Genomic DNA, 25333 nt, shown 5'->3' on the forward strand with positions numbered 1-25333 from the left:
GTCTCAGTCTGATGCACTCTGGATTGGTTCAGTTTCTGAACTGCCTCTACCCACTTCGGACTGCATGGATCCAATTTTGTTCAAAATTTGGGACTCATTCAAAGTGGTTGAAGAGCCCTAATTTTAATGATTTCATAACAAAAGAAAAGTAGTAGAGGAACTAAAAAAATTGCACTCCTGTTGTGTTTCTTTATTGTATTTGCAATAATTTCTATTGCTTTGTTATAATCCTTGTGTTCTTGTGAGACCTTTGCAAGTGGCTCTGAACAGCTGCTCCCCTCCCCCTTCAGCTTATGGTGAAGTTGTCCTGTAAAAACCCCTCATTTTTCTGGAACATTGGTCAGGTCCCCTTCCTCCTCCTCCACCTGCTGCTGCTGGGGGCCCCAGGAAGAGTTTGCTCCTCCCTCTCTTTACTGTGCTTTCTGTTATTTAAAAAAGGATTGTTAATTACAGAATCTGTGTTTTAATATAAACGTTGTAGTTGAACAGAGGCAACTGCACCCCTCAGTAGTTTCTAATTTTCCTTTTAAAGAGTGTGCAAAACTTTATACTGCACGTGAGCCTGAAAACGATGCATATGTATCTGCTGTTACCAGAGCAGAAACTCTGTTTTCACAGAGGGAAAGGTCTATTTATTTGTCCCTGGTAAGGATCCGATTGAGAGGGTGTGTCACATAGATGGCTGTTCTCTATGTTCACAGAACTGTGGTGCTGGATGTTTTTTTTTTCCTTTGCTCCCGTACACAGCCAAATAGCAATGGCAGCAGAACGCAGGGATGGGAACTCACTCCTGGCCCTCTTGAAAAGGATTGCAGGAGAGCTTGAATTTGGACATGAATTGCATAGTTCATAGACCCAAATGTGCAGATCAACTCTTACTCAAATTATTAAGAGCAATATCACATTGCAAGCCTCATTGAAAGCCAGTATGAGAATCAAACCCAGGAGATTGTGCTTCATCATACACACCAATGTTTATTTATTTTAAAGTATTTGTTAAGCTTGCATCCTGCTGTTGTATGTGACTCCTGACAGGTCTCTTCTGTTTGTCTCTCCGGGTCAAACAAGTGTGACAAACAAGTATGACAAACAAGTGTGGGCTGGAAGAAAATGGAATGAATACTGCACAGCGATGAGAACCCCCAAGCAGCAAGTGAATGCACCATCATCCAGAACGAGGCATCACGGCTCATCAGCAGGAGTTGAACTGGAACAGTGAGGCACCCTTGACCACCCCAAAGCCTTGTTACCTCCTAGGGCTACTGACCACCTCCTTGCGCCTTCTGCTGTGTGACAGGGAAGAACAAATGTCACTTATGTCCCAGATTTGATGAAGGGTGGAGGGGCAGAAATAGGAAGGCTGCTATTAACCAGTACATGATAAGTTAGTATGTCATAGAATCATTTCATAAAATCATGCCTGTTTCAGGGATGGGCAGGGATGGGCCGCCCTAAAGACCCCTGTGGTGCCCTGTGAACCCCCTGCCCCTCCCTAGCTATGCTACTGCCCCCTAGAGCATTCACTGGTCCCCCACTATTTTTAATGTGGGTGACATAAACTTCAAAGATGTTGTTTCATTCCATTTTATGGTATTAGGTTTTTAACCTTTTTATTACTTTATTATATTAAAGAGCATGGAAATAAACATAACATCACAATAACAGGTACCCCCCCCCCCCCGTTAATGTGAAGATTAGGTTCCAAGGCACCACACACTTAAGTGAAATTGTGTATATTTGAAACACCATTGGAAAAGCCTGCAAACACCCTGTTCTGTTTCGTCCCCTCCCTGCTCCCGGCCAACATGCCTAACCTTATTTGCCTGAACCCCAGCTGGGCGGGGTATAAATAAATTATTTATGATGATGATTGAAATATACTCAGAGTCGCAAAGTGATTTCATGCTCTTTATTCAGCTCATAGTGGTGAGGAGGAATGAATGAAAGTCCCCTCAAAGTATCTGCTTTATATACATTATTTACACAATGGGCTGCACATGATTGGCTAATTCTGGAATTCTACTGTAAGCCAATCAGGTTGTGGATTCACTTATATCTGGAGCATGATTGGGTGGTTCCTGCCAACCAATCAGACTGCTGCATTGTTCTAGGACCAATCAGACTGATGCATTCTGAATCCTATTGTTCTAGGACCAATCAGACTGCAGCGATTTGGATCCTATTGTTCTAGGACCAATCAGACTGCTGCAGTTTGGATCCTATTCAACTCAGTACATAACACCCCTCCCCTCTAAGTTCCAGTCCTGCCCGGGAGGTCACATTCATAGTCCTCGAGGTACGCCGGCGGCCTACGTGTGCGTTGCGGCCTGTGGTGTTCCCTGGTCCGGGGTTCAGGTTCTGGCTCGTGTTCCAAGGATGCTGGCTGTGATGGGCCTGTTTGGTCTGGCGCAACCTGCTCGCTCAGTCGTGGTTCTGGTTCCGGTGTCCTTTCGGCCTCGCGGGTCCTCTCTGTATTTACTGATTCTGCCTCTCCTGCTGGCCCCTCCTGCTCTATGGGCCTCACTGCCGCTCTGTTCCCTCGGGACTCCTCTGACCTTTCCTCCTCCTGGTTTTCTCCCGGGAATCGTCGCCGTATCTGGTCGCAGTGGCGGCGCCAGCATTGCCCCCCATCCGTTAGCACCTCGTATGACACGGGGCCAGTGACCCTGGTGACTGTGGCGGGTACCCATGCTGGGCCTGCCCCAAAATTCTTTGCGTACACTGGGTCCTGGGCCTCGAAGGTCCGGGGGTTCCTGCCTTCCTCCACCACTACCTCATCCTGAGCTCTATCGGGGTGAAGGCGGTCCAATCTGATTGCAAGGCGCCGCCCCATTAGTAGTTCAGCGGGGCTCCGGCCAGTCGTTGAGCTGGGGGTGCTGTGCTGTGCTAGGAGGAATGTGGCAAGGCGGTACTCCCAATCCCCTTGCGTCATGCGGCGAAGGGTGTCCTTGGTGGTCCGCACCATGCGTTCTGCTTGGCCATTGGTGGCAGGGTGGAATGGCGCCGAACGGATGTGGCGGATGGCGTTCTGCGCTGTGAAGGTTTGGAATTCTCCTGACGTGAATGCAGTCCCGTTGTCTGAGACGAGAGTGTCAGGGAGCCCGTGGGTTGCAAACAGCCTGCGTAGTACCCGGATGGCTGCGGATGTAGAAGTGGACGGTACCAGTGCGACTTCCAGCCATTTGGTGTAGGAGTCCACCACTATGAAGAATGTTTTCCCCTGAAAGGGGCCAGCGAAGTCCACATGCAGGCGTGACCATGGTGCTCGGGCGGACTCCCAGGACTGGACTGGGGCCCTTGGGGGATCTGGGCGGGATTCTTGGCAGGCCTGGCAGTGTTTGACCCAGGCCTCTATCTCTCCGTCGATCCCCGGCCACCACACATAACTCATGGCCAGGGCCTTCATTCTTACTACCCCTGGGTGTGTCTCGTGTAGGGCTGTGAGGACCCTTTTGCGGAGGGGCTGGGGAACAACGACCCTGCTTCCCCATAACAGGCACCCCTTGTGGGCCGACAGTTCATGTTTGCGGGTTGTGTAGCCAGCGAATTCTGGCCCAGGGCTGTTGCTGGGCCATCCCCTCCACACCCAGTCCAGGACCCGGGAGATGACCCTGTCTTTCTTGGAATGGTGTGCAACTTCTTGTGCCTGAATGGGGCGGTCGGGAAGCAGCTCCAGGCTCATAACCTCTTGTGCAGGTGCTGGGTCGGGGCCTGTTTCCGGTAGTGGTAGCCTGCTGAGGGCGTCCGCATGGCCCATCGGCTTCCCAGGTCGGTGAATCAGTGCATACTGGTAGCTGGCAAGGAAAATTGACCACCTGAGGACGCGAGGAGACAGCACTTGGGGGGTCTGCTTTTCGGGGGCAAACAAGCCAAGCAACGGCTTGTGGTCAGTCACCACGGTGAAGGGCCGCCCGTACAAGAAATCATGGAATTTTTTTACTCCCTTCACAATTGCCAGCCCCTCCTTGTCTATTTGTGAGTAGTTCCGTTCGGTTGCGCTGAGTGTCTGGGAAAAGTATGCTACTGGTATCTCTCTTCCATCCGGGAGTTGGTGTCCCAGGACAGCGCCAATGCCATAGGGTGAGGCGTCGCATGCTAGCACCACTGGCAGCCTCTCGTCGAAGTGTGCCAAGACCGAGTTTGAGACAAGCAAGTCCTTGACTGCCTGGAATGCAGCCTCTTGGCGCTGGCCCCACACCCAAGGGGCCCGCTTGTCCAGAAGTCTGTGTAGGGGCTCTGCTACCGCCGCTTTGTGGGGAAGGAAGGAATGGTAAAAGTTCAATAGTCCCAAGAAGGCCTGAAGTTCAGTCTTGTTCTTGGGCGCTGGGGCATCACAAATGGCCCGTACCTTGTCCCCAGTCGGGTGGACCCCTTCTGCGTCCACCATAAATCCCAGAAAGTCCACCTGAGGCACTCCTAGTAGACATTTTTCCCGCTTCACCTTGAGACCCGCTGTCTGGAAACGGTGCAGAACGGTGCGGAGGCGGTCCTCAAACTCCTCTGGTGTGGGCCCGGCAATCAACACATCATCGAAGAAGGGGGTGACGCCAGGAATTCCTTTAAGGAGAGAGTCCATTAGGTTCTGGAATATGCCTGGTGCCACGCTGACGCCGAATTGCAGCCGCTTTACCCTGAATGCTCCTCTGTGCGTCACAATCGTCTGTGCCTCTGCTGTGGCCTCATCTACTGGTAGCTGTTGATATGCTTGGGCCAAGTCCAGCTTGCCAAAAATTTTCGACCCAGCCAGGGTGGCAAGGACATGGCTGACCACTGGCACTGGGTATGCATGGGCCGTGAGGGCCTTGTTTATGGTACATTTGTAGTCTGCGCAGATGCGGACCGAACCATTAGGCTTGACGGGTGTGACGATTGGGGTTTCCCAGGGGGCATTAGGCACCGGCTCCAGCACTCCTTGCTCCATGAGCCGGTCCAATTCCTCGTCTATACGGGGTTTCAGGGCGAACGGGACCCGGCGGGCCTTGAGCCTGACTGGTCGTACTGCGGGGTCAAGCTGTAGAGCAATGGGGGGGCCCGTATACTGTCCCAATTTCCCATCAAAAACCCCCGGAAATTCCTTGCATATGGCGTCCACGTCCACTTGTAAGCTAGTGTTGTTCACCCCGGTGACGGCTAGCCCCAGGGGTCCAAACCATGCCAATCCCAGTAAGCTAATGTAGGGGCCCTTGACCACAAGCAAGTCCAGTTGCCGCGTCCGCCCTCGGTATTGCACCCTGAAGGTCCCCACCCCCATTGTGGGGACCTTACGTTTCTGGAAGTCCCGGAGGGTGAATGGGGCCGGCCTGAGTTTGGGACCCCCAGTAGGACACAGTTTCCTTAAGGTCCTTGCCGAGATTATGGATAGATTTGAACCCGTGTCAAGCTCCATGCGGCATGGGGCCCCCTCTATCTGTACCTCTACATAAATTTTCTCTACGTTGGGGTGGGGCAACTGGTATACCTGGAAGTCCGTGAGCTCCGTTGAGTTGCCTTGGTGCGTTAGGCCCCGGGACCTGGGGCTCTTGGAGTGGTCATCTGATGCCTGGCGTCGGGTGGGCCGAGCTCGACACACCCGGGCGATGTGTCCCGATTTTCTGCACTGCCTGCACTCTGCGTTGCGGAAACGGCAGGTCCTCCTCTCGTGACTTTCCCCGCAGCTTGCGCAGTTCCCTCCTTCTCGTCGAGGCAGCTGCGGTATGTGGGCTGCTTGAGTGCGCTGCTGTACACGGTGCACCTCCTCCCTGTTGGATCCTGAGTCGTCGGTGAGGTCTTCGTGGTGGACCCTCGGTTGGGACGGCTGGCTCGGCCGTGCCTCTTGCGTCGACCTCTCGGCAGCTTCCGTCGCCAGGGCCTCCTCCAGAGCGACCTGGAACGTTAGGTCCTTCTTGGCGTAGAGGCGTCGTTGCAGCTTCTCATCCTTCAGGCCACCGACGAGGCGGTCACGAAGCATGTTCTCCAGCTCTGAGAAGTTGCAGAACCGGGCGGCTTGGCGGAGAGAGGTCACAAACCCAGTTATGGTTTCCCCAGGGGCTTGCCGCTTTGCGTAGAAGGCATTTCGACGAGCCACCACTGAGGGCTGTGGCGAAAAGTGCCCCTTCAGCTGTTCCATTATTGCTTTGTATGGAACTATAGCGACGTCTTCAGGCGCAAGGAGAGCCCGGGCGATTTCAAACGTCTCCTCTCCGCAGACGCTGAAGAATATTGCCCTCTTCTTGGCGTCTTCTTCATCGGTGACCCCTTTGGCTTCTAGGAGGAAGGTGAAACGAGAGGCGTACGCTTCCCAGTCTCCAGATGCTGGGTTGAACGGCGAGAAGCTGCTGTTGGTTGCCATTCTGAGTTCCTTGTGTCCCGGAGCTGAAGCCTAGATACACGGTGCGAGGCAGCGGTGCGGCAGGTGGCGGTGCTGCGGTGCGGTGTGTGGCAGTCAGCTCAGCGGGATCCCACCTTCGTCGCCAGTGAAATATACTCAGAGTCGCAAAGTGATTTCATGCTCTTTATTCAGCTCATAGTGGTGAGGAGGAATGAATGAAAGTCCCCTCAAAGTATCTGCTTTATATACATTATTTACACAATGGGCTGCACATGATTGGCTAATTCTGGAATTCTACTGTAAGCCAATCAGGTTGTGGATTCACTTATATCTGGAGCATGATTGGGTGGTTCCTGCCAACCAATCAGACTGCTGCATTGTTCTAGGACCAATCAGACTGATGCATTCTGAATCCTATTGTTCTAGGACCAATCAGACTGCTGTGATTTGGATCCTATTGTTCTAGGACCAATCAGACTGCTGCAGTTTGGATCCTATTCAACTCAGTACATAACAATGATGATGAACTATTTCCAAGCAGGACCTGTGATCGTTGGCCCATCTCAGCCTTTCCTCCCCCATAGGACTACCTGGAGGAAATCACTCTGTGCTTGTAGTGCACTAACCTTTCTTTCCAAATTTAACAGCCAACCTAACGCTAATGTTGTTTGCGGCTCCTTTGGAAATTATTCATGTGCAAATATGCATACATCCAACATCATTCCTCTGATATCAATTTATGCTAAACAAGGTCTCTTTGCTTCCCAAAATTATGTTTGCCTCTGAACTCATGTATTCTTTGATCATTCTGAGTGGGGGTGAGCCCGTTGTTCTTGTTTATTAACGCAGCAAATTTCCCGTAGCCCATGGGTGGAAGGAAACCCTTCAGCATGGTAATTATACATTCACACTAGGGGGGCTTCTTTGTGTTCTGAAAGAATACAATTCTCTGATTACACTCGACCTAACTGGCATTTAGAATAGGAGTATTAATAACTCATTCTTACTGATGCATCAGGTAGAATGAAAATTAGATAGAAAGGTTATAACCTGTCAAACTATGGGTTTAATTACGGAAGCTATTATGTTTCAGCTGAAGTTTCCCTTCACATTCACAGCTGTGAGCAAATCCAATACTGCATTTGTGATCTCATAGACATTCCTATGGCAACAACCTATGACTTCATAGGCTGATTTTACTCGTATAATTCAGCAGAAATAAATGAAACACGCTATATCATGATAGGCACAGAGTGGTGACGCTGTTGCTACTCTAGGATGGCTCTCCATCAAATGAGCTGATTTCCATAATACCAGAGCAGGGGGAGGGGGGATCCAGAGGCCTGGGCAGGTTGCTCTTAGCCTCTCACAGCTCTGCTGTACTTTGTGCTGTTAGGTAAGTGTCATTATATAAACTATGCACAAACTTTCCAAATGACTCTTTGTTGTGATTTGGGAAGGCCCAGCTCCATTTGCTCGGCAATGCTGACTTGAGATCTTGAGGCTCAGACCAACCGAGCAACAGCCACAGAAGCTCCCTTGCTCCCCACCCAGCTGTCTGCCATTGCTAATACCAAGTGTCTCTCTTGTCTTGGAGCCCTCCCTAAATTTTGCAGGGTGATGCTGATTGGCTGAGGTTGGTGCTTCAGTCTTCTTCCAATCAAAGCATCTCACTTTTTTCCACCAGGCAAGGTGCCACAACTGGGCCTTGGAGTAGCAGAGTTGCCATTAGTGCCTATTTGGCGTTTCCACCTCCTTCGCTTGTTGAGCCTTGTGTTTTCGTTCTATTTCTATCACTCTCTTCCTTCAAGGAGTTCAGAAGAGTGTAGGTGCTTCCCCTCTCTCCTTCACAAAAGCCCCAGGAGGCAGCTTAGGCTGAAAGAGGCTGGACGTAAGTTGCTGAGTAAGAGTCCTACCCAAGGAGGAATTCATTGTTAATATCACTTTTATTGAGTTTTATTATACATAAATATAAACACAAACTAAACAAATATTAAATTGTAAAAGTACTCCTGGGGAGGCAACATTAAATCTCATTTGACATTTTCCATATTAATAAAAATACAGAAACAAAATAATGAGTAATATTTGTGAGGAGCGGGGAGTAAGGCGAGAATATCTGTAGAAACTTTCAAAGCCAGAGCACAGTCATGAGTTCCAGCCTCCCAGAGATACCGCTGAAAACCAGAATTGAAAAGTGGCATTGATAATATAATTAATGACATACCACCAAGTCGCATAAAAAGCTTGTTCATAATTTAACGCTTAAATTCTGTGTTATGTTTTCATAAATTGTTAGGTTCTATACCTTCTTATACCACTATGAAAGGTCCAAAGTTTCCAAGATTCTTCATTTTTAAGCCATTGAAAGCAGTACAACCATTAGTATTAAAAAAACCCCCAGAAGTCCCTTAGCTTTGATGTCTACATTTATGTCTTCAAATAAAGATAATAATGACAGCTGTGGTGTAACTTGCAATGATTCTTTCACAATATCCACCAAATCAAATCAAATCAAATCAAAACTTTATTAGCAAAGCCAACAGACCACAGCTGTACAAGAGGTAAAAGTGAAAATAGGGATAAAAGGAAGAAAAGAACAGGCAAAAGGAGGTCCGTCTGATGAACAAGTCTGTCACTCAGATGGTGGTCCTCAATTTCGCAGCTCTCTCAATGTACCTCGCGACCTTCTCTGTTATCTGACTATCCGTATCAGATAATAGAAAATACAGTGTAATGTCTGGTGAACGGCCGGGGTTGGAGAGAATGAGTGGAGTAATAATCTCATTCCTTAGGTCTTTGTAAAGGGGGCAAGAAAGAAGGACGTGGGACACTGTTTCCGTGTTACCATCTCCACATGGGCAGAGTCGTTTTTCAAATGGAGTCTTTTGGTAACGACCTTCGAGTACAGCAGAGGGAAGAACATCCCATCTAGCCAATGTAAAGGCACGTCTGTATTTTGGGATGGTTAGTTTAGACAAATATGAGGCTGGAGAGTCAAAATGAGAAGGGGGGAAGTAGGTATACCATGGGCACAGTTTCTTTAGGATAGTCAGGTTGTTTTGTCGTTCAATGTCTTTCAGGCGCTGGCCTATTAGACTCTTTGCTTTAATGAGGCCCATTGATAGTAGGGACTGTGGATGCAGACCGCATGTAAGGAGTTTTTGATGCACAGTTTTGAACCACTTGCTTTTGTAAGGGTCTTGCATTACTAGAGGCAGTAGACCAGGTGGATTCAGATTAAGACGAAGCCAAAAGTTGAATGTTCTCTGCCAGGTCCGAGTTTCCACAGATGGAAGGCAGGCCTCAAGTCGTAATGCTGCGTTTGGAACACAGGAGGGGACGCCGAATATCTGCCTTAGAAATTTAGACTGGACAGTTTCAAGACTGGAGCAGTGGTTCCCCGTCCAGATTTGCGCCCCGTACAGTAACTGCGCCAGAGGTTTTGCTTGAAAAACTTCAAGGGCTGCTGGGATGTATCTGCCCCCCTTCGTGTAGAAGAAGCGGGACAGCATCTTGGTACTTTGAGCTGCTTTTTCTTTGGCACATTTTTGATGGACATCCCAGGACCCGGTCGACTGGAAAACGATACCCAGATATTTGAAGGCTTTGACTTGTTGAATTGTCTGGTTATCCATCCTCCAGCTGTACTGTCTGTGTTTCCTTGCAAAAACCATAATTTTGGTTTTCTGATAGTTTATTGCAAGTTGCTCTCTCCTACAGTATGCTGAGAATTCACCTATGAGCCTATTTAAGCCTATTCTTGTTCGAGATAGGAGTATCGCATCGTCAGCGTACAAAAGCACTGATATTGCTTTGTCAGCCAGTTTGGGGGCGTGGAAGTCCGGAGATGACAAACAGTTAACCATATCATTGGTGTAGATGTTGAATAGAACTGGGGCCAGGATGCAACCTTGCTTGACCCCCTTACTGACAGGAACTGGTCCTATAAGATGGCCATTTAACGAGGTTCTTACATGCAGCACCGTGTCTTTATATAAGCAGCTGATCAGAAATAATAGTCTTTTGTCTATACTTGATGTGCTCAATTTATCCCAGAGTCTTACACGTGGAATTGAATCGAAAGCAGCCTTTAGATCGATAAAGGCTGCATATAACACCCCACGGGATTTTTTGGCATATTTGTCAATTAAATAGGCTAGGGTGAAGCAATGGTCTATGGTGGATCTGCCTTGCCTGAAACCCGCTTGCTCTTCCGCTAGAATAGCTTCAGTTTCCAGCCAGCTAGTTAGCTTGGTATAAAGATGTTTGGCATATAGTTTGCTGGGTATAGGCAGAAGGCTGATTGGTCTATAACTCGCCGGGTCTGTCATGGGTCCTTTTTTATAGATTGGGATAATTATTGCCTCAGTCCAACCATCTGGGAGTAAACCCGTTGAGTCGATCCAAGAAAATAAAGACGCCAGCAGGGGGGCCCACCAGCCAATGTTGGACTTCAGAAGTTCGGCAGGGATATAATCATTCCCTGGGGCCTTGTTGTTCTTTAATTGTGCGATTAAATTCTCAACTTCCTTCGCAGTTACTGGTGGCCAATGGGGTAGGTCCTCCAATTGAATGCATAGTTTGTAATGTTGGGCTTCCTGGTCATAGAACAAAGATTGAAAATGGCGCAACCACTCCATTGGTTCCACTGTACAGATGGGATTAGTACGCTCCTGGTCCAGTAGACCAGATATGGTTCGCCAAAAGCAAGTAGTATCTTTCTCGTGCGATGCCTTAACCAAACTGTGCCATGCGGCTCTTTCAGCTTCCAGTTTCTTTCTCCTTAGTAATTGTTTGTAAGACCGTCTCAGATAAATATAAGCATTAAGTAGGAGGGCAGTCCCTGATTTCCTGTATCTCCGGTAGGCTGTTCTCGTTTGTCTCCTTGTTTGCCTGCACTCCAGGTCAAACCAGCTAGCTCCGTCCTTTGCCCTCTTTGTAGCGGAGCTATGTATCACTGTTGTTAAATGGGGTTTCAATCTTTCCAAAAGTAATTTAAAGCGTTCCATAATCACAGCTACTGAATTGCCTGATACAATAGCGGAGCGAATAAGCTTTAACTCCACTGACTGAAGAAGGAGGGTTAGATTTTCATTCAGTATTGGGGACCATTTGAGTCTTTTGGGGGCAGGTATATCCAAATTTACAGAAGGTATATATTGTGGCTCGGCAATAGAATAGTCAAAAGGCCGACCTGCAAGCTCTAAAATTAGAGGTAGGTGATCACTCAGAGTATTGTGGCCCACTTGGAACTTCCTTACAAAGCTGTGAGCAAATCTTGAGATTAGGATATAATCTATAACGCTTCCCCCAGCCTTGGAGAAATGGGTATATTCCCCGGGGCGGTCCCCCTCTATATTGCCGTTTAGTATCAGCAGTTCCCTCCGTCTGGCAGCCTGCACTAAGCAGAGACCTGGGAAATTACTTCTACTATCTTTGGACAGTCGTGTCGCGCCAATATCCGTCTGTTCTTCAGGGTCCATAAATTGGTTGAAATGAGTGTATAGGCTGTTGTCATCTGTTCCTATACGAGCGTTAAAGTCTCCACACACAATAGTCAGGGCAGACGGGTAAGTAGATTCGAGAGGCTCTAAAAACGCCTCTAGCTCAGCCCATGTAGCCTTGACAACGGGGTTTTTTTGACCTGGGGGAATATAGACATTGACCAGCAAGAGAGTAGTTCTCTTGAAGCTAAGTAGAGCGGCTGTTGCTAAAGAATTGCAGCTGGGTAGGGCTGTTAAAGAATGCGCCAGCTCCGTGGAAATGAAGCAAGCTAGGCCACCACTAGATCTGCCGCCCCTTAGAGATGGAGAGGCAGGCAGGTAGTGGCAGTTATACCCATTAAGAAGTATAGGGTCATTCTGCCATGTCTCCTGAAAGAAGATGATGTCAAATTGCTTAAGGTAACACAAAAATTGTTGATTATTTTTCTTGGCGTGCCAACCCGCGATATTCCAGGACAGCACTTTTAGGCCCCGGGCCCTTCGGGGAGCTGGATCTATGTTACCACCATGTCCAGCAATTCTTTGGTGTCTAAAAAAACACACCCGTTGGCTCTTTTCGAGGCTGACTGCTTGGAGAGAGTGTAGTGATCCTCTTTTCTTGGTGATTTGGGGCTAGATTTTGGAGTTGGGGGGGAAGCTAATTCATTCGGAGACAATTTAAGATAGCTGTGCCAGGAGCTTTGAGGTTTCACACCTTGATTTGGTCTTACTTTATTGTACATCACAGGGGGCTCAGATTGTAATTCCACGTCTACACATTTAAAGGTGCCTCCCACTGTCTTCTTATCCACCAGACATTTGGGAGATATGGGCTGCACATAAGGGTCCTTCATTGTCTCACCTTGATCATCCTTTTTTTCTAGTCTGCTTCGAAGTAAATCCAGTCTTTTCAGGATCTCAGTTTGAGCTGGAGAATGCAATGACCAGAATCGCTTTATCAGCGAGAGTTCTTCCTCCCAAGCGGAGTCCTCACTATCCCACGTGAGAGGCCCGACGCCAGTTGGATGTGAGGCTTCCTTTTTTTCATTTGGTGCTGTTTGGTGGGGATGATCCTGCTGGAACTTATGCTTTCTATTTCGATGGTTTTGGTGGTTGGTTTTTTCCCTATTGTGAACTTCCATTCCTATGCTCTTGGGCCCCATCAGAGAGGTTGCAGGTGCTCTATTTTCAAATATTCTTAATAGGACTATTCTTTCTTTTTTGAATAGGTTTTTAGCTCTAAAAATGAAACTAGCCAGATTATGATCTAAAAAAGTAATCAATGCTCGTACCGAGCAATCATCTTGATGTAGATACTCTATAGCGGCTATATCAGTTGCTTTTACTACCCCCGGTAAAATGCCACTTATAATGGACAAAAAGTGGTCTATACGGTCCAACCCTGCATAAAATCTAGGCGGTTTAGGGTAATTAGCAAAGACAAGCTTTTGTGGGATTAGGACTAAACTCCATTCTCTTTTGGGACACAACATCTGTCGAACTTGGGAAGAGTGGTTCCCCTCAATAGTTTGGGTCGCCTGCTCACCTCTGTCTACAGATTCTGTGCTGGCCATAAGAGGACTCTGGGGCGGTATAACTGCAGATGGATTAGTTCCTTTGTCCCAGCTCGGTGTTGATTCTTCAAAACTTGATTTAGATTCTTTTATGGGTGTATCTACTTTACGTGTCTCTTTGATGGCACTCGAGTTGGATTTGTTTGTTCCACTTGTAGAAAGGGATGGAAGAAGGTTAAAGAGCTTCTGCCAATATTTTTTACAGGTACGGTGAGTTGTCTTGAGCCGCCTTAGATTTCTCATGTTTTTGCTTTTCTTCATCTTAGGCTCAGCTTTTTTTCTCCGGGGTTTGCTGGGGAGTGGTGGGTCCGGGCTGGCTAGGGGATTTGTATTCTGGTCTGAAGCGCTCACATGTTGTTTGAAATTATCCACTAGGGTCAGGAGCAGCCCGTTTGTTATCGCTAAAAATTTTTTAACGTTAAGGAGATCCTTAGAAATCTGGTATATCTGCTCCTGAAGATAATCACCCCACATTTCTGTTCCGCAGTCATTGGCTTTCAACCAATGGGTTGAAAGATTACCTCCAAGTTCCAGCGGTGACAAATGAGGATTGACATCAGGTGTGTTGGCTGTGTTAGCCTTTGTAGCGTTCTCTGCTATGGCAAGTTCTTGGGCCAGATTTGTTGGATGGTTTGTCCTCTTGTTGTTTGTTTGCAAGTCCTTTAGCTGTGTTGACCAATCCAACACTGTGAGTGGCAAAGGCATAGCTACATCTAGGATACTCTCATTCTGAGTTCTCTTGCTCGAGTCTTTTTGAGGAAAGTAGCTGGTAATTTTACTTTGTCTCCTTCGTCGCTCCAACGGGCTCTGTGGTGACCCAGGCAAAATTCCTTGGTCCTTGTATTTTTTCCTGGTGAGGACCATAGTGGGTATAGTGGGTATATGGGTATATATGGGTGTATGGTAGGGGGTGCTTGCTTAACGGCGGCTTATCTTTTGTTCTAAGCTGGAGTAAACAGTAGCAGAAGTGCCGATTTGTGGAAATTGCCTCCTAAACCTCTCCAACCTCTCCAACTTGTTAGTTTCTCCGGCAATTTACATCGGGGCTTGTGGAGTATCAGTCATTTAAAGTGTTAGAAAATATTACTGGTCTTAAGCTTTCATACTGTGCCTTGTTTAGTTTAAAATTCAGCTAGGTCTTTCTCCCTCATTCAACAGCCTCACGACGTAACCAGTAAAGTAGCTAGGCAGAATGACGAAGCAGAAAAAAGAAAACAAAAGCCCCTTGGAATAATTATCGGGTTGAACTTGCCTTGTGTTTCTTGGGGTTATAGCAGCTTCAATTCCTTCCTTTTTTATAGATAAAAAGCTCGGCGTCCTTCCAGAGGAGTAGCTGGCCTCCCCCGTCTGCTAGTTACCAGCTTCGTGAAGATAGGGCGGCTTGCTGAGCTTCTTTTGGATAAAAATAGGCCTTTGGCACTTAATAAAAGAGAGTGATAATTTAAAACTGCTAAGCTCGATTAAAAAAGAGGAAAAAAAAAAAAAGGCTTTAAAAGTGCTGATAGATACTGATAAAACTATATATCAACGCGGAGCACAGAATAGAGCTACCACTAACGACGCCATCTTAGCTCGCACCACACACATATATATATACAAACTACATTGAGATTTAGACATTCCTTTTAAAAAAGGAGGAGTTTATGATAAGGAGGGGTTGGAATCTATGTCTAAAATATGTAATAGATTGGGGTGGGTGCAATGGAGAAAAGAACAGGAAGAGAAAAGGAGGAAGCTACCACATTTACCAACAAGCAGAGTCCAAGCAGAGTCCAATCCACCATTTCTTTATACGCATTGTTCCAAAAACCATCACTGGGCATTCTCACCCCAGGTGGTAGTACATGCCACTCCTCTTGCAACCTTGTCACCACATGGCTGGCATTGGTTGGATGAGAGCTGAACGGGCGTCCTGTACCACCTATTAAATTCCTTTAGGGCATGCTCCCAAACAGAAGCTGGTTCATGTATTATTCTATTGTGCGTCGCCAATATTTTCATTTATATCCCCCTCCTATACAACTATCATCTCAGGCAGTGGATCTAAGGTTACAGTCAACATCTCCTGATATAATTTGGAAATGATGCCTTTGCCCCTGTATCCCACACCCAACAATCTGGGAACTGTAAGGTCTGGAGAATTGTATCTCCGTGAGGGGTAAACTGTAGTTCCCAGGGGTCTTGGGGGAAATGCCTGTTAAGTGTATGGTGTGTGCACAGCCATGAGCAAGCTGAGCTTCCAGGCAGCCTCTCTCCAATTTGAATATCACTTGGCTTATGCCAGCTTTTCAAAAGATTCTTCTAATAAAAACTGAGTTGTACAGTTCCTTTCCATAATCTCCCTTTATCACTAATTATATTCAACTTCTACAGATTTTGCTTTGGTCTCATCAGTAATCTCACAATCTCCAGATCGGTGAAAGTGGATGTTTAGTCAGTGTATAAATTGAGGACAATTATCATTAGGACCACACACAGTAATATGAAAATAATTAGGCCATTGCTGCCAGCAAAAATATAAATCAAATCAGTTTACAGTAGCAGCATTAATAAATTGTAAGAGATACAATCTATTATTTTACATGAAGATGGAAAAGCTGCTAAACTGCCTTGCTAGGAGGCTTCATTGCAATGAAATACAGAGAACAAAGTTCAGAAAATGTGTAGGTTTGGCTCTCTGTGGGCAATTGTGCCATGGGAAATAACAGACCCACTACAAGCGCATATGCAAAGCAGAAAAAGAGCATGGTTCTGTTTCTCAGGCTGTTCTCCTCCTGCCCCACAGTGGGGGAAACTGTTGCAGAGTTCATCTTGCCTCCAGGTATCCAGTAAACACAGGTCCTGCTATCCAAACATGAGGAATTAGTCCCAAAACTTTGCTAGACACACTGCAGATTCAGATCTCCAAACAGCTGGACCTGCATGTAATACTGCAAACAAATAAGACATGAGAGCAGAACAGGACTGCAATCCTAGAGATGCTCACCTGTGTCCAACTGGGATGGGTGGGGGCAAATGGTTAAGCACCCTCCCCCATTTCTGATCAGAACTGGGGGGCTTACAGCTGACTGGTAAGGCATCCACCAATTTTAAGAAGGTTAATTAAAACAATTTTTGAGGTATTGTCAGCAAATAGTGTCTTTCACAAGTAGTAAGTTTAGTAATACTTTAAAAGGGGGTGGTTATCTTTGACGTTTCAGAAGCAACTGAACAAGCCATTTCAAGCACGCTAACCTGGAACCACTTCAGAACAATATGGTGCAGCAAGGTTTCTAACTGCCGGGTGAGGTGATACAGACATGGAATTTCAAAAGCCCAGTTCTCCAAGTCTATTTTGAAGTGGGCCCAGACACACCTAAGGACTGCTCCCTTCTGTGAGTCCTCCCTACTCGTACGAGACTAAGGTGAGGGTCAAGTGGATTAAGCATGCAGCAACTATAATCCTTGGAATTTGGATGGGGCCACAAGGCACCCATCCAGGCATTCTAGGATGCCATGGGAAATAATTTCCCAGGCTTCCTGGCATAAATGGATAGGCGGATATTTACTCAGCAGGATGCCTTGATCTTGGGATGCATGGCAACCACATTTCTGATGCTTCCCAGTGCCCCCGGATATTGCTATATGCACTAATGGTGTAGCACCCTGCTTGTGGTTAACACTTAGCTGGAATGAAATATTCAACGCAGCAATATAGAAATTAAAATAATAATTTATTTGTCAGACAAATAGTCAACTGAGATTGAAGATCTACGCAGTTCAGATGACATAGGCTCACACGAACGTGTGTCAAAATTAGAAAAAAGAAAAGAAAAAAGAAAGCATAACAAGAAAAAATTGGCTCAGAAGGGGAGACAGAGCATTACCAGATCAGTTAATTAGCCATTTTATCATTTTAAAATATGTTTGTTGCAATTTGGATTTTCTTTTTAAATATTTCAGTTTTGTCTACTGGTAGGTTTTGTTGTTGCTGGGTGGAAACAGAAAGAGAAGGTTAGCTAACAAACAGGAAGAATACCCTTGTATAAAATCTGCCTTTTCTTCTATTGCGACAGCAGAAGCACTCTACCTTTCAACCTCATCTGCTCAATAAATAATTTGTTCTGTAAATATGGCTTCACAGTTTAAAATTAATTTTTGATGTCTGATATTCAAATAGATCCGTTTGCATATTTATTGCTTTGCAGCGTAGATCTTTGCCATAACCCCTGATACACTTCTTTTCATGGGATTGCTAGAGGAGACTGCAATGATAGATAGCATTTCTCTTTTTAGAACTATTAAATAAGCCGATACTGTTGGCATAACATGCACTGGAGGATGTGTACGGTGCTCACAGGCATGGTTTAGCATGAGATTGTTCCACTGTTCGAAGGCATATCACTGTTGAACCAGAAATATTCCCTGCTGTGAACTGAATTGTGTCAATATACTGATTCACTGGGGAGATCTTGTACATCATTAGGAAAGATTTGCCACAGAGAGTATTTCAGAATTTCACCAGCTGCTGTAAGGAGACTTGAAAGTAACAAACTCATTAATTAGTAAATTATATAGATATACAAAATAAATATATTAATCAATTTGACAATACTCAAAATAGCTGTCTTCAGGATTGAGAGTAGAACAAGACTGCAATCCTTTAGCTGCTTACATGAAAGTAAATCTCACTGAAATCAATTAGACTTACTTCTGAGTAGCTAAGCATAGGATTACACTGTTAGCTGCCTTCCCTGGGTCTAGGATTTAACTATGGCACTTTTGTCATCCAGTTAAGAACATAATTAAAGCAACGTCATGACTAAAAAATCCGCATTTCATTTCATGGCTACAAATGACAGATGACACTGTGAGATGCTACCATTTTCAGGGACATATTGAAACACCACACACACAATTGTAAGAGTGGTTATCACTGTCAGGTGAAAATGTGGGCAGCTTTTGAGAGCTTTGTTTTAGTTTGAAACTGTGATACTCTTGGCACACCTACACTACAACTTGGTACAAAGTTCATCTGGGATCAGATCTGGCTTGCGGCCAAATCCAAGTTAGTTCCTCCAATCATTATTTCAGGTAATTGCATCTAAAGAACATCTTTTCTTTCTTTGCCTGCTAACTGCTCAGAAGCATCTTCTTTGAAATCAAATCCAGCCCCCCCCCCCTTTTCACTTTTATTTTTTAAAGTTCAGCCTCAGTGTGATGCAATAGGCAACTGGAGAAGCATAGGAGGACATGAAGCTGCCCTGGATCTATCTTGCTCAGTGTAACCTAGACCAGATGCACAAACTGACGAAGCAGATGGGAGGCCGATGTCACACACACGTGCTGAGTGCCAAGCACCCCCAGCACCAGCTTCTCCTCTCCCTTCTGTTGTTGCTGCTGCTGCTGTGGCTCCTGCTGATGTTGTGCCCAGCACCAACAGGTGAAGCCCTGGTCCAGACTGACTGGATGCAGAGCTCTAGGACTTTGGGCAGGAGTCTTTCCCATCCCTACCTGGAGATGCCAGGAATGAGCTGAAACTTAAAATATGCATACCTTTTTGTCATTTGGAGGAAGGGTAGGAGGAAAAGTTAATAATAAATCAGCATAGATGTATTCACAAAAATTCTAGGAGAAAATGGGAGCTCTTGGGTCAGCTCTTGGGTCTTCAGCATGCAGACAAGGGCTTGACATTTCCAGCGCCAATGCCTGTTTCTGTTTTTTAAATGCATAATGCCACACTGCAGAACATCAGAAATAAACTACACAGCAAAATGGACTGTAGACCACCAAGCATGCACTCAGCTCTTTCAAGGTGTTTATGACCATGCATGTTGGTGACTTCACACACCTGTTTGAGCATTTATCATCGTGTTGATTGCATATCCATTTTCTGTTCCTCACAAACTCCGAAGGCAAATGCAAGGGAGTTCTGCCACCTACTGGTTCGCAGAGAGAGAATCCAGAGAAGCAGAAATCCCTTTCATTTGGACAGGAATCATTTTTAAATGAAAATGGGATTCAATTAAAAGCTTGTCCTTCATAGATACCAACTTGTTAAACCCTGACTTCAGTTTTTGAGGGACTCAATTAGAATTCCTGCCCCTGTCTGGAAAACAGTGTAATTAAACCAACCCCGAAGGTGATCTCATAATGGAGCCGATTTCTCAGACTAAACAAATATAGTATCTTTTTTGCTAACTATGTTGCCTTAATTTGTTCATTTTATAAACTCCAGTGTCCTGAGCAAATAACATCATCATGCTGGATTTTTTTCTTCTTCCCTGTATTTTCTGCTTCAGGCCATCTGCTGCTTAACAATGTCGTTTCCTGGGTGGGGTTATGTGAATAAATAACAGTTTGAGGCATTCCTTCTGCAAAAAAGAAACACTTCCATTTCTGCTTTTACATCACAACCAAACACCAGAGGACTTGCATTAGTAAGAGGGGTTGTTGTGTGTGACTTTATATATTCTGCTTTCCCTACACAAACTAATTTCAAATGGTGAGGAAATTGCTTAATTATGGGATAGAAACCAGCTCAGGTTTTTGTCTCTTAAAAATCACCATTCATTTATTTCGGTTTTATTGGCAAGCTTTATCCTCCCTTCACATCCACAAATCATTCTGGTTCCTTATATTGTGAAATTTGGCATACGTAGATCTTGGAATACCAGTCAGAATGTAAAATCTGGACAATCTCAGTTTTTATTATAATATGTCATGTTGCAGCCCCTCGTGCATATGAAGTGTTTTTGTTTGGTTTTCACTGTCACCCAAAAAGCCTCAGGATTCAGGATTTTTCTGCAACCTCATGACTTCCATGTATCCATATATTGCCTGCCTGTACATGTTACTAAATGCAAATAGTGGGTTTGAGCAAGTACAAAGAAATGAAGCACATTTATTTAGGAAAAGCAAACAGTATATCCATAATTGATCTGCTGTCTTTGCAATATTTTGGCTAAATACTTGGATTTTCTTGATTCAGAATTGGACCTTCTTTTAATGGCCACTATTTTCATATTCATGACCATCTTCCATGTTAAATTTCCAAGCAACTTTTTCTCTTCTCTTCTCTTTAAAAAGAAAGAATGAAAGAAACCTCCAGAAAACAAATGCATCTTTAAAGATGCCTCAGGACAGCTTTGAATTATGCAACTTATAGTTACGTGAGTTGTTGCTTAAGGATTACTCTGACTTCATGGTGACATTGATCAATCCCTTGCAGATTTTACTTAACTGTCAGTTCCAATCACTGAAGCATTCAGAACACATTGCTTGCATCATGCCCTCCCAGTCTGCATGGGGGGACGGGAATCACACATGCCACTTGGACTGAAATTAGTGCTACAGTTCTCTGTCGTTAATTGGATTGCCTTGGCAGAATAATTACAGGGAAGACTAACAGGAGTGCAAATGGATTCACTGGATCCAAATCTGCTGAGAAAAAATGAGGATCTTTGTCTTAGTTGTTGGCAAAGAGAGAAAAGGTCAGCTGGGACCATTTTTGGCTGGAGTTGGGGTGGGATATATTTCTTACTAGAGTGCTATGTGTTGTCTGCTAAATATTACCCTATCATAGTTCCCGTTTCTTGCAAATGAGGAACCTAGGAGAAGCGTATTATAGAAGTTTAGGTGACAGGTTCATTTTTTTCTAATTCCAGGCCACAGAAGCAAAAGACACCCCAGATCTTTCTCTTTGACAGAGCCTCCATTTCCCACTGGCAAGTCTCACCCCATAGCCCCAGCAGAAAAGGGTGGCCGCTTCGGCCATTGCCTTCCCTGCCCCAAAGTTAAGTATTGTGGCCCTACTTGGTTCAGCAGAAGATGGGGCTTTGAGCTGTTGCTTGTGTTAGAACTGAAACTGGGGAGCTTGTGCAGGAGCAAGTGGCTGCAGCGAGTATTTGCTCATGAATGTGAGCTGATCCTTAATTTCTCACTGACTATGGTAATCTACTCAAGGTAGATTGCATTTTGTAAGCTGAAAAGAGCCTTCCAAAGCAGAAAGAGAAAATAAGTTATTCAGACAACATAGGTTTGAGTAAAATGATTTTACATGATGCAGATTAAAATTTGGTGTACCTATCCTGCCACAGACGCTTCTCATCTCAGAATCCTTGCCAACCACAGCAATTTGTTTAACACAGCTAGCCAATTTTCTTCTATCGCAATGTATTTTTTCCTGTGTTTGAACTTAACTCATTTGTTTTGGCCACGCTAGACAACAGGTACTGTTTTTAAACTACAGTGGTGCCTCGCAAGATGAAAAGAATCCGTTCCGTGAGTCTCTTCGTCTAGCGGTTTTTTCGTCTTGCGAAGCAAGCCCATTAGCGGATTAGCGCTATTAGCGGTTTAGCGGCTATTAGCGGCTATTAAAGGCTTAAGGTATTAGCGGATTAACTGCTAAAAGGCTATTAGCAGCTTAGTGCCTTAGAAAAAGGGGGTGGAGAGCGGAAAAAAAACCCCAGGAATCGCAAGACATTTTCGTCTTGCGAAGCAAGCCCATAGAGAAATTCGTCCTGCGAAGCACCTCCAAAACGGAAAACCCTTTCGTCTAGCGGGTTTTCCGTCTTGCGAGGCATTCGTCTTGCGGGGCACCACTGTATATGTTTTAAACTGACAGCAAGATCTGAATTGGAAAGGAAGGATTGGTTGGTTGGCTGCCTTGCCATACTGCAGACCATGGAAATGTGAAGGGACTGTCTCTCATTTTCTATAAACTTTAATGAGGGTTGCTTTTATTCTGGAAATTTCTTAGTTATAAAAAGGAAGAAAATCAATCAAAACAACTGAGCACACTTCCCAGAGTACAAAATATCCCCCGTTAGAGTTACAGAGCTGCATTAAACTGCAATAGGAATGGAGCCAAGAGCACCAAGTGAAGCTCTCCGTTTAATGGAAGAATTCAAGGCTGCTAACAAAGCAAAAGAACACAGCACAGCACAACACAACACAACAAAAAAGGAACAACACTTCCTCCATAGCTTGTAAACAAATCCCGTTCTTAAATTCCCAGCTACAAAGCTGCAGGTTCATGGGTGACATTGTACTCAATAATTTCCCTTTCTTTTCTTTGCCCAAATACTACATGTAGGGCCTATGACATTTGTCTGTGAGCCTTTCTCAGGGCTGCTTTGTTACCCTTAGAGTGTTAGTAAATGAAGGGAAATGGGTGGTGGTGGACCCCTTTTCCATTTGTGAAGAGACAGTTTGTCTCTCTCTCACACACACACACACTTTTAATCATGTATCTTATGGTATTTTCCTTTTATTTGGTTATTATTACAATATAAAAATGAGTGATTTAAATAACTAAACTGGGCATGAACACACAGAGAGAGCTTATAGACCTATCTGGTTTCTCCCTGCTTCTGCACACTAAATGACTATTGTTGTAAAGAAGTAAATATTGAGTGGATAATTTATAATTAGATGAACCTATGTATGTACTAGCTATGCACACCAAAGGCACAAGTTCCCTTTGGTCCAGTAGAAAGATGCCTCTTTGTCATGATAATATATTGCTATGGTTATTGAAATGAAAAAGAATTACAAATAAGTCTCTTACACAGCTTCCCCCCCATCCTTTTTACAGCAAAACACAAATGCATCCACTAGTGAATCTTTGGAAGAAGCTTACAGATCCAGGGAAGGGGAGAGATCCAGCCCAGACCTTCAAATGTTTCTTAGAACAACTCCAATTTATTGAGATAGGAAATAGCAAGAGTGCCTCTTGCCATTCACATTTATGATCTGGTGACAGACCCCAAACTCAAGTGCATGCATAGGCTTTCAATCATATATTAGGCTGTCTGTTAGTATGTATTTTAATATGTATTTATTATGTTTTTATAACTGATGTTCTGTAATGTGTTTTTAATGTAGTACATCAAACTGGGATCTTTTGATAAAAGGTGGTATATACAATGAATTATTATTATTATTATTATTATTATTATTATTATTATTATCATCATCATCATCATCATCATCAAATCATCAAACACCTCTGCCCAACTTGAATGGATTTTGCAGAAATGAAAATTGTATGGAGGCTGAATGAATAATTGAGACCCAATTCTGATTGCGCTAAACTGCACAGAGGATGGGAAAGGATCTGTAGCATCACACAAAATCTTGAGTTGGCTGTATTCATAGAAGTGCCCCATTGGTATTCTATTCAAAATTGTTGCAGATCATGACTTCACAATGCCAGCTGATGGAAACTCCACACAGCTGTTGTTAACATAGCAGGTTTATGATCCTGGTTTCTGAAAGCTCCCTACCGGGGCTCCAAATCCACATTTGCAGCCAAGGTTCTCCAAATACAAGAGGTTGAGGTTTGTAATATACACAGGCAAGACTGAACATCTTTGACTTGAGGAGAACACAGAAAGGAGGTACATTTAACTGTTTTCTCTGGCAGCAAAAGGTCACCCCAGTCTCAGCGACTGGCTAGATGAGGAGGAATAGTGGGAAGCTACCACCAGGGAACCCCCAGGGAAGCATCAGAGCGGGAAGCATCTGAGCCAGGAGAATAGTAGGAGGGGGATGCAGGAGACAGGTCAGAGGAAGAGGGGGTGCAGATGGGCTGGAAGCTGGGTAAGCAACAGGTTTAAGTAAGACAGAGGCAGTGGAGGAGGAGGAGGAAGCTGACCAGTTCCTCTGTTTCCCTCTCCCCTCCTCCTCAGAGGGTGTTACTGTCATGTAACAAAGACACATGAGAGCAGAAGCAGCAAAGCAGGCTGGGAAGTGCTGGGACTGCACAATCATTTGGGTCTACTAAAGTTATTCAGGCCTAACTGGTAACTGTGGAGTCACTCTGACATGTGACTTAGCAGCCATTTTCTCTCTGTTCTCTAAAATTTCAGTCAGAGTCAGTCTGCCTCAGTTGTGAGCAGTACGTAATCTCAGTCAAACTGTTTGGAACCATGTTGTTTATGAAGAAGTTTATTTTAACTCAGTTGTTGTTGTTGTTGTTTAGTCGTTCAGTCGTGTCCGACTCTTCGTGACCCCATGGACCAGAGCATGCCAGGCACTTCTGTCTTCCACTGCCACCCACAGTTTGGTCAGATTCATGTTTGTAGCTTCGAGAACACTGTCTAGCCATCTCGTCCTCTGTCGTCCTCTTCTCCTTGTGCCCTCCATCTTTCCCAACATCAGGGTCTTTTCCAGTGAGTCTTTGCTTCTCATGAGGTGGCCAAAATATTGGAGCCTCAGCTTCACGATCTGTCCTTCCAGTGAGCACTCAGGGCTGATTTCCTTAAGAATAGATGCGTTTGATCTTCTTGCAGTCCATGGGACTCTCAAGAGTCTCCTCCAGCACCATAATTCAAAAGCGTCAATTCTTCGGCGATCAGCCTTCTTTATGGTCCAGCTCTCACTTCCATACATCACTACTGGGAAAACCATAGCTTTTACTATACGGACCTTTGTTGGCAAGGTGATGTCTCTACTTTTTAAAATGCTATCTAGGTTTGCCATTGCTTTCCTCCCAAGAAGCAGGCGTCTCTTAATTTCGTGGCTGCTGTCACCATCTGCAGTGATCATGGAGCCCAAGAAAGTAAAATCTCTCACTGCCTCCATTTCCTCCCCTTCTATTTGCCAGGAGGTGATGGGACCAGTGGCCATGATCTTCGTTTTTTTGATGTTGAGCTTCAGACCATATTTTGTGCTCTCCTCTTTCACCCTCAATAAAAGGTTTTTTAATTCCTCCTCACTTTCTGCCATCAAGGTTGTGTCATCTGCATATCTGAGGTTGTTGATATTTCTGAGGGTATCTGCATATCTGAGGGTGTTTGATTTTCGTTGTTGTGTATACTGTGTATATACGGACAATGACAATAAATTCTATTCTATTCTATTCTATTCTATTCTATTCTTCCAGCAATCTTAATTCCGGCTAGGGATTCATCCAGCCCAGCCTTTCGCATGATGAATTCTGCATATAAGTTAAATAAGCAGGGAGACAAAATACAGCCTTG

The 25333-nt window shown here is 45.0% G+C and overlaps 1 protein-coding gene and 1 long non-coding RNA gene across 2 annotated transcripts in view; both read left to right on the plus strand.

The window, feature by feature from the left end:
- Positions 1–25333, plus strand: part of LOC310675370 (uncharacterized protein) — a 728507-nt gene that overhangs the window by 525616 nt on the left and 177558 nt on the right. The window lies entirely within an intron of this gene.
- Positions 7578–16752, plus strand: LOC310676591. The gene is made up of 3 exons (XR_014510636.1): positions 7578–7703; positions 8119–8198; positions 16568–16752. It is a non-coding gene; the product is annotated as an uncharacterized lncRNA (long non-coding RNA).

Source organism: Podarcis tiliguerta (genome assembly GCF_965153285.1).
Source record: "Podarcis tiliguerta genome assembly, chromosome: 4".
Lineage (NCBI taxonomy): Eukaryota > Metazoa > Chordata > Lepidosauria > Squamata > Lacertidae > Podarcis > Podarcis tiliguerta.